At 45.7% G+C, this 10,316-nt stretch overlaps 1 protein-coding gene across 2 annotated transcripts in view; it reads left to right on the forward strand.

Annotated features, from left to right (window-relative positions):
* The window catches only part of SLC24A4 (solute carrier family 24 member 4), a 178,312-nt gene that overhangs the window by 13,977 nt on the left and 154,019 nt on the right, over positions 1-10,316 (forward strand). For both annotated transcript variants that reach the window (XM_085896455.1, XM_085896456.1), the window contains exon 2: positions 5,274-5,434. The gene's annotated coding sequence lies outside the window, so the exon portion shown is untranslated. The remainder of the gene's footprint in view (positions 1-5,273; positions 5,435-10,316) is intronic.

Genomic DNA, 10,316 nt, shown 5'->3' on the forward strand with positions numbered 1-10,316 from the left:
ATCCTGACAACTTCTGTTATGTCTGTGGTCGGTATACCAAAAAAGATCAACACCGAAGTATATCTACAGCAGTGAAAATGAAGGCCGCCTACTTTCACTACTTCGGGTGTAAGGTGGGGGACCAAGAACAGAGCTGGGCACCACACATCTGCTGCACAAGCTGTCACACAACCTTGACTCAGTGGTTGGTGGGCAAGCGCGCGAGCATGCCATTTGCGGTGCCCATGATATGGCGTGAGCCGCAGAATCATCATGATGATTGTTATTTCTGCTGCACAAGCATCGCCGGCTTCAACAAGAAGAATAAAGGTCACATCAAGTACGCTGACTGCGTCTCTGCTCGTAAACCTGTGCCTCATGATGACGAGAACCCCGTTCCAACACCTCCAGCTGATCAGAACATAGCTGTAAGCAGTGGTGAAGAGGATGGTATGATGAACCTTTTGAACCCGACACTCAAGAATCACACCTTCTGAACCAGGGAGACTTAAATGATCTTGTAAGAGATCTCTCGCTGTCAAAGGCGAAGGCAGAGCTGCTTGGATCAAGGCTGCAGCAGTGGAATCTACTTGAACCTAACACCAAGATATCCTTGTTCAGAGCACGTCACAGAGACATGGCTGAGTTCTTTGAGATGGAAGACACGATGACATTCTGCAGTGACATCAACGGTCTGTTGAAAGAACTTGGGTGTGATCATGATCCTGCAGACTGGCGCCTCTTCATCGACTCGGGGAAGAACAGCTTGAAGGCTGTTTTGCTCCACAATGGCAACGAGAAACCATCAGTCCCACTGGCTCACGCGTTCGGCATGACAGAGACCTATGAGACTATGCGGCAGCTGCTTGATTCCATCAAGTACAATGACTTCAACTGGCACATCTGCGGAGACTTGAAAGTGGTGGCGCTGTTGTTAGGGCTGCAGTCAGGCTACACAAAATACATGTGCTTCCTTTGTCTCTGGGATAGCAGAGACGACAAGAATCACTGGACGAAGAAAGATTGGGAAGAGCGAAAAGAGCATGTACCTGGTCGACACAACGTGAAGCATGTCGCCCTTGTCGACCCAGCCAAGGTTTTCCTTCCACCACTCCACATAAAGCTCGGCTTGATGAAAAGTTTTGTACGGGCAATGGATCTGAATGGGCGTGGGTTTTTATACCTCAAGGAAAAGTTTGGCAACACCTTGTCGGAGGCCAAGATCAAGGCTGGTGTCTTTGTTGGACCGCAAATCCGACAGATTATGAAGGACAAAACTTTTCCGACAACTCTAAACCCCAAAGAGCTGGCAGCGTGGAGGAGCTTCAAAGCTGTGACGGACAACTTCTTGGAACGAGCGCGCGGACAACTATGAAGAAATAGTGCAGCAGCTGCTGGAGTCCTTCAGGAAACTTGGCTCCAGGATGTCCCTGAAAATCCATTTCCTACACCAGCACCTGAACTTCTTCCCTGACAACTTGGGAGCAGTCTCGGACGAGCACGGCGAGCGATTCCACCAAGAGATTTCACTCATGGAGACGCGTTACCAAGGGCGGCACAACCCGAACATGATGGGCGATTTCTGCTGGTTCCTGCATCGTGAAACTGACACAGAGCAGCACAAACGCAAAGCCAAATGCCTAAAGCATTTTTAATTACATTCTAGTGGAGTTTTTCTGTAATTTCTATAATTTTGAAGCATTCATGATGAAATAAATGAATAAATGAATTTTTGTAAATTTCATTGAAATCCTGACTTCTAGGCAATGGGAATATTTCTGTTACTGAAATTCCTGACGTGATACAGCAAAACGGTTATGATTTTTGAAATCAGCGTACCCAAATTAGTCTAAATCACTTTACACATCTCCAGTAAAAAATTTTTGTTGTTCAGTGTAATCAGACCATGTACTCACTGCCTTTTATATACACAATTCCTTATATTCATTTCTCTGAAAGATCTGTAACCTACGGTCTTATCCTGTACTCCTTTTGGTTGTCTGCTTTTTCGTATTCTATCTGATTCTCACCAAGGCCAGCTGAAAGTCACCATGTTCTCTCTCCCTTTGAATCTCCCAGCCCTCTCCACTCCCACGAAAGCATATAAATGTCAGAAAATGTAAACTTAGCTTAGTGCAAATCATTGGGATGTTTACATCTCAGTGCTTTGGACTCCGTGTTACTACGAAATTAATGTTCTCTGATCAAATGTACTTTTCGTTGTGGACAGTGAATTAATTGTTTCTTACAAATTGAGTAACAGGATTTACACCAGGTCGGTTAATAGGACAAATCAGAAAATTCCATAACAATGTCTTGAAACTCACTGGAGGGCGAAGAAGAATTTTGTCTCAAGGGAGACTGGATACCATTGACCACAGTCGCAGGACCTGGCTGAATGGCAGAGTTGAGCTGTTCAGGGAGATGAGGCGTAAAACTGTATGTGCGCTGAGGGTTGGCGAGGAGGCCTATGTGTGAGCAATCTGTGAGGAGATAGAGCATCCCCTGTGGTCAAGTGATTCTCAACCTGCTTAAAGGGGAATTTGCGCATTGCGTTCCTCCATGCCTGGCTAACTCTGACTGCAGTTAGAGTGGAGGGTAGTCCGCTCTTGAAGGAGGAGTCCGAAGTGAAGGCCCGCTGGGCCGGTTACTTTGAGCGGCTGTACCAGGATGATCCAACAGCTGTTGAGTTAAATGTCAGGGGTGTTACTACCCCTGTTGCTGACCCTCCAATCAACTGTGATCCTCCTTCGTTTCTGGAAACACAGGCTGTGGTGAACGGGTTGAAATGGGGTAAAGCTCCTGGGATCTGTGACATCCATGCTGAACTTCTCAAGGCTGGTGGAAATGCTGCACTCGTGTCGTTGCATGCAATTCTGTGCTCTGCCTGGAACACAGGCATCATCCCAATGGACTGGAAGAAGAGCCTTGTTGTCCCTCTCTGGAAATGGACTGGTGATCGCCAGGGCTGCAACAACTACTGAGGGGTGACACTGCTTTCAGTGCCGGGAAAGGTCTTTGCTCGGATAATTCCTGGTCGGGTTCACCACCATCTGCTTGAGCACCAGTGTACAGAGCGGTCAGGCTTTACACCAAAGAGGACAACGATTGACCATATCCTTGCTCTTTGGGACCTCACTGAACGCAGATGAGAGTTTCGGCAGTGGCTGCTTGCAGCCTATGTTGATCTCTGCAAAGCGTGTAATTCAGTGAATCGGGATGTCCTTTGGAGGATTCTTGGTCTTTGTAGAGTGCCAACAATGCTGATCAATCTGATGTCTGAACTCTACTCTGGTACAGAGAGTGCTGCGAGATGTGGTGATACCATCTCTGAATTAGTTCCAGTTGTTACTTGAGTTTGTCAGGGGTGTGTACTGGCCCCCACACTTTTCAGCACTTGTATGGACTGGATTCTGGGGAGGATGTCAGAGAGATCAAGCTGCGGTGCATCGTTTGGGAATGTCAATATCTCTGACCTTGATTTCGTAGATGATGCAGTCATCTTTTCGGAGACTCCAGCTATCCTTTTGGGGGCCTTCATGGTGCTGGATGAGGAGTCGGAGCCGCTGGGATTACTGCTTTCCAGAGTCAAAATTAAGATACAGGCTTTTAATGACATCTTGAATGCTGCTACCTTGTCTGTACCAGTTTGTGGTGAGGATGTTGAGGTCATGGAGAGATTCACTTCTCTTGGCAGTGACATTCATGTCTCTGCTTACTGTGAGCCAAGGTCAACAGACGTCTGGGTCAGGCCGGGGGAGTCATTAATTCACTGGATCATGGGGTGTGGCACTGACGGTACCTGTGCGGGAGGACGAAAGTCTGAGTCTTCAGGTCGTTGGTGCTTCCAGTCTTGCTCTATTGGATGTGAGACTTGGACTCAGACCAAGGATCTGAGATGGAGACTTGATTACTTTGGTACAATGTCTCTTTGGAAAATCCTTGGCTGTCGCTCATGGTCGGACTTCCATAACATGCGTCCAACGAGCGGTTGCTGAGAGAGACTCAAATTAGATTTGTTACCTGCATAGTCCGTGAGCATCAGATGCGGCTGCATGGACATGATGCTGATCCTGCTCACCAGATTCTCTCAGTGAAGGAGCCTCGTGAGTGGAGGAGACTAATGGGCTGACCACGTTCCTCGTGGTTGCAGCAGGTTGATCAACATCTCAAGGAGATGGGGATGGGCCAGGCAATCTGCCTGGGGGATGGCCAGACGGAGGACCTGGAGTTACAGTGGAAAATGGACGCAGCGACGCGCTACTTTACTAAGGTCAGGTGCTTGCTCTCATACCTGACCTGACCTTAGTAGAGGGACAGAGCAGAATGACAGTGCGGTTACTTTTTTCATGTATCCCCACGGCTTGTTAACTGACAACCCAGCAGCTTGTAGAGCATTCACCAAGAGGCTTAAGCACAAGCAAGCACTCCAAAGAAATGGTTGATGAGGAACAGCTGGCTTGGCAAGCGATAGCAAGCTGATTTGTAATGGGACACACCCGCAAAAACATAAACATCGCTAATTTCTTAACATTTTCAGATTTCACACTATTTCGACACTTATTTAATCTTCAAGACCCGATCTTCAAATCCAAAATCATATTTCGATTATCCACTTTCATTAGTCCATGACAGTGGATCGTGGAAAATCACATTATATAATGTATGAAATTGCTCCAAGCTCCGAATTTGAAAACTACAGCACATACAAAAGCTACGTATACAGCAATTTGTATGTATGTCGATGAGGCATTCAATGATACGACTGAGGAAGGTTAAAAAAAAATTTTTTAGTGCTTTATCTTTCAGAAACCATTGCAGCCTGTTCCAAGTCAAAGCATTGTTGAGTAGGCCGAATCAAAATGGCAGCTTAAGACCCCAGCGAGGTGACAGAGAGCTAATCAAGATTGTACGCCCCAAACTTTGTCAGGCTTATTACGGGTTTTTTTTTGTGATGATCACCCCTTAAATTATCTTCAAAATGGGTGTGAAAATTATTCAAACACCCATTTTTCATTCATGTACTCCTTTGGAGTTCTCTTGGTGTGCCTGCAAAGTTTCGGGCTGTTCGGTGTAATGGTTTTTTAGTTCTGTATGACACACACACACACACACACACGCACACACACATTTATTATTATAGATGGAGAGCCAAAAGTGAAATACCTTGTGAAAATTGCTTGAGCTCATGATTTCTTTATGGTGGAATGGAGGGTGAGTTAGGAATTGTGAATTATTCATTACGTTCAGAGTTTCGTTTGCTTGCACACGAGATGTCACCTTGTATTTTTCAGAGAATGGTGTGTTGCAATCGACGAGGACGAAACGGATAAACGAACTGATACGAAGGTGGGGATTAAAGGAAGGCGACTTGAGACGTGGGAATGCCGGTTCGAGGCAACCAAACCTTGGATGTCTTCTCATTGAAAGGGAAGAGCACTGGATTTGCAAATAGGTGGGAATTAAAGTCGTGCAACCATTCCCCCATAACCATTCTCACATGTGAGTTGGCATTTATAGTGAAGGATTCTTGATGGAAAGCATTGTGGTTTTGTCACTTGTTACCTCCGCCACCGAAGATTGACGATGATTATGTTTTCGCCCCTTGTCTGTGTGTCTGTTTGTCTGTGAGCAGAATATCTCAAAACGTTATGGACGGATTCTGGCAAAACTTAGTGGACAGGTTGGATGTGTGATAAGGACGAACTGATTCGATTTTGGTGAAGATCCAGATCCGAATCCTAGAATTTCTGCAGTGATTCTTCATGATTGGGAGATCGGGCCAGACACGGTACATCGCATGATATTTCAAAAAGTATTGTTCGGATTCGGACGAAACTTTGTGGATAAGTTGGGTTGTTGCGAGGAGCAGGTGGATTTGATTTTGGTTCAGGTCCGGATACAGATCCCCTGTCAGTGGGATACAAAACGGAAACTGGTCAGTCCGGTGGACGTATGCACTCTACCGAGTGCTGTTGTAGTATTTATCAAGTGTCATTTGCACCAAATTGATTCAATCACGACCCCACGACCAAACAAATGACTTGCATCACTAAATGAAGCATCAGCACCCAATGGCTGAAATTCGGAAAACAAAATGTGCTAAAATACCAAAAATTGTAAGATAATCCGACGAACCTCGTCATTGTACCAGCGATGGTTGGTGCAACTTGGAGTGCCAAAGCAAAGCGTTGAAAAGAAATTGAAGTAAGTGGGAAATGTCACAACAACTGAGCCACAATTGCAATTAGATATCCAAGGTTTTGCAAACATCCTTAAAGCACGACAAGACAGAACACTGAGAAATGTTTCCAAGTTGAAACGAGAAAACATTAGAACTTGGTTCTCAAATCTCAATCCGACAAAAGAAAACGAGGGTGGACAAACCCAGCAGAACAAATTTAGAATCAAATCCCAGCGTGATATTGCTCGAAACCCTGAGTTGTTCCACCTTTTGATGACTGTTTTTGGGAGATTACAACCAACGTACAAAATGTTGGACAACAACGTATGCAGAGTAAACCATATGGCATATCTGACAAAGAAGATTGATGAGCTGTTAGTCTTGTGGGCTGAAAGGATGGTTTAGAAGTAAGCAAAATCACCTCCGTGCTATCTAGCCTGAGTTTGAATCCCGATCCAGCAACAAACTGTCATCCTGGTGTTTCACAGGCAGGGTGGTTCATCAATGTGTGTGTGTGTGTGTGTGTGTGTGTGTGTGTGTGTGTGTGTGTGTGTGTGTGTGTGTGTGTGTGTGTGTGCCGTCCTGCAGATGGACATAAAACGGGCGTCCTGTCTGCCGGCATTCGTTGGTGGACGTTAAAGATCTCACGGTATCCTTCGCAACAAGTACGTGAGCTCTTGCCAGCACCCTAAACAAATATAAATTCCTGCCCCAACCCACAGAGGGCACTGCATCAGCGGCACAGCTGCATCCTCAACCAGTGGTGTTACCCTGCATCCTTATGCTGCATTCGAAAGATGAAGAAGAGATGTCGCGAAAGCATCTCGCAGAAAGAGTGGTCCATAATGGCGCCATAACACTCATGTGTGACCTGTCCATTCTATCGAACAGGAATATTAAAAACCTGGTTATCTATCATAACCTGGTTATCTATAATGTCGTGCATTAGTCTTTGAACTGTCCAGTCTGCGTTCAATTCCGAACCCGATGATGAATTTTCAGAGCAGTGCTTCGCATGCAGGGTGACCATCCTTCTGAGAGACTGGCATGTGTCACCAAACAATGGATGGAGGCCCTCAATGTCAGACATGAGATCAGGGCCATCTCTCTGGACATATCTCATGCTTTTGATACAGTCTGGCATCCTGCCTTACTCTCCAAACTGTCTGCCTGTGGCAACCAAGGTCACCTCCACACGTGGCTTTGTAACTTCCTCTACTCTCATGAGTAGCCAATGAGTGCCTCTCAACGGAATTCTTTCATCTTCTCTCCCTGTCAACCCTGGAGTGCCCCAAGGCAGTGTTCTGGGCCCAGTTCTATTCCTGATCTTCATCAATGATCTGTTTGACTCTGGAAAATCCTCTTTATCTATTTGCTTATGACTCTACCTTCTGCTGTGACATCTCTCATCCTTCAGACAGGCAGGCTGCAGCCTCTTCCCTCTCTTCAGACCTTGACAAAAAAATTCACAAGATGGTCAAACACTTGGAGTATGTCTTTCAATCCTGACAACACTCTCTTTCTCTCACTCACACAGAAAGAACCATCTGACAACCCACCCCTGCCCCCCCCCCCATCTACAGTGCCTTCAGAAAGTATTCACACCGCTTCAGAAAACACAAATTTATTGAACATTAAACATAGAAATATCTAATTTACATAAGTATTCAGCTTCCTGAGTCAATACTTTGGAGAAGTGCCTTTGGTAGCGATTATAGCTTCGAGTCTTCTTGGATATGTCTGGATTTGGGGATTTTCTCCCATTCTTCCTTGCAGATTTGCTCAAGCTCTGTCAAGTTGGATGAGGAGTGCTGGTGAACAGCAATCTTCAAGTCTTTCCACAGATTCACAATGGGATTCAAGTCTGGGCTTTGGCTGGGCCACTCAAGGACTTTCATGTTCTTGTTCTGAAGCCATTCCAGTGTTCCTTTGGCTGTATGCTTGGGGTCATTGTCCTGTTGGAACGTAAATCTTCACCGCAGTCTAAGGTCTTTTGCACTCTGAAGCAGGTTCTTCTGAGCCTGGTGTTGGCTTAGTGGTTAGGGTGGCTGGCTTGGGATCCTAGGGTCCTGAGTTTGAGCTCCGTTGGCCCCTGAATTAATAGCAGGTGGGGTTGACTCAGCCTGTCATTTTTCTGAAATTGGTGAAATGAGTACCAGTGTACTGGTAGAGGGACACAGCATCAGCAGCATAGTCACACCCCAACAAAATGATAGGTACCTGGCAGATTTTCAATTTTGTTTAATTGGCAGACAGGCAGACACAGTGAAATAGTAATCTTACTCCTCTCTGTGCATGCACGATCGGATAACTTCAGAGCGAATGTACGTTAAACTGCAGGTTTGTTTTTTGACTCGTGTTCAGATATAACATTCGATTAAAATAAGTTAATGGATCATAAACTGGTGTTTGTTGGCAGACATGCAGACAGACAGATAGACATGCAGAAGTGAACTAATTGCTTTAGTGTGTTTTTCGGTTCGCATGCGCACAATAACAAAGTACAACTTGTTAAGATAAAACCGTTTTACTTATCCTGGCTGTGGCATTACCATTCCATGACTGTTAACAAGATAATAAACGGCTCGGTTAGTTTGGTGTCCAATAATTATAAAAACTCAGCATATTCAGTTTCCCACCTCATAGGACAAAACAAAAGTTACTTCTCTCCTTGTCCTTCACATACTCCACATAGTATCCTTCCTCGCAACCTCTGCCATCTACCCCATCTCTCGACAACGACGTGGACACACTCGAGTGATTGGCACTGATTGGCATGCACCCTGCAGGACGTGTGGGCCAGTGTGCATGTGTTGCAGCTGCAGGTAACAGGTTTTAACCACTCCCACCTGCAGCGGCGCCACATGATATGCATTTACATAGATAAGTTGCATCGTCCACCCCACCCCCCCCTCGCCCCCCAAGACCACTGACAAAACTCTCCGAAACACAAATCGGGGACTTGCTGATCCGATGTTGCAAGACAAGTCTGGATGTAATCGGCCCAGAGCTGTAGAAGAAGCGTGACACACACACACACACACACACACACACACACACACACACACACACACACACACACACACACACACACACACACACACACACACACACACACACACACACACACACACACTTATACAAACGCACACACGCACACACATACAAATATACACACACGCACACACATACAAATATACACACACGCACACACACACACACACAAACACACACACACACACACACACACACACACACACACACACACACACACACACACACACACACACACTATCAAACACACTTGTACAAACATGCACGCACACACAAACACACACACACATACATCTATACACACGCACACACATATACAAACACACACACGCACAAACACTCATACAAACATGCACAAACACACACATGAACACACACTCTCAAGTTCACACATACAAACACACACGCACACACACACTGATCCGTGAATTATAGTAAGCATTCCTCCTGTACAGCTGCACGTAGCTGAACACTACATTGTTGTCTACACTGTACAGTAACAACCAGAGCGTACTTACAGGATGGGGTATAGCGAATCAATGGAGTAAATTGTGTGGACAGAATGGATGGAATAAATGAAGGAGATGGGGTAAATGAAGATGGGGTATATCTCCTCTCCGGTCTCATCCCCCACCCTCCTGCTCTGTCTGAGATGTCCTCCCCATATTTGCGCCTTTCTGGTAAAACTACCAAAATCAAGAATCACTGCTCACCTTCATTCTTTCATTCCCTTTTTCCCGCCTTTGGAACAAACTCCCACATTCTCTTCAATCCCACTCTTCCGTCCAAGTCTTTAAAAACAGCAGCTCGCCATCATCTCTCATCTTCCTCCATCCAAAACCTCGATCTTTTCTACCCCCGTAAATCCACCCCAAACCTACCTCGTTGAAGGAGTATGAAGGAGATGGAGTGTCTGAACGAGATGGGATAAATGAAGGAGATGGAGTTGATGAAGGAGATGGAGTATATGAGGCAGATGGAGTAGATGAAGCAACTGCAGTAAAGGAGGTGGAGTAGATGAGGGAAATTGAAGAGATGAACGAGATGGAGTGTCTGAAGGAGATGGAGCGTATGGAGTAGATGAGGCAGATGGAGTAGA

Source organism: Eptatretus burgeri, chromosome 9 (genome assembly GCF_056783735.1).
Source record: "Eptatretus burgeri isolate ZD-2024b chromosome 9, Ebu_testis_v1, whole genome shotgun sequence".
Lineage (NCBI taxonomy): Eukaryota > Metazoa > Chordata > Myxini > Myxiniformes > Myxinidae > Eptatretus > Eptatretus burgeri.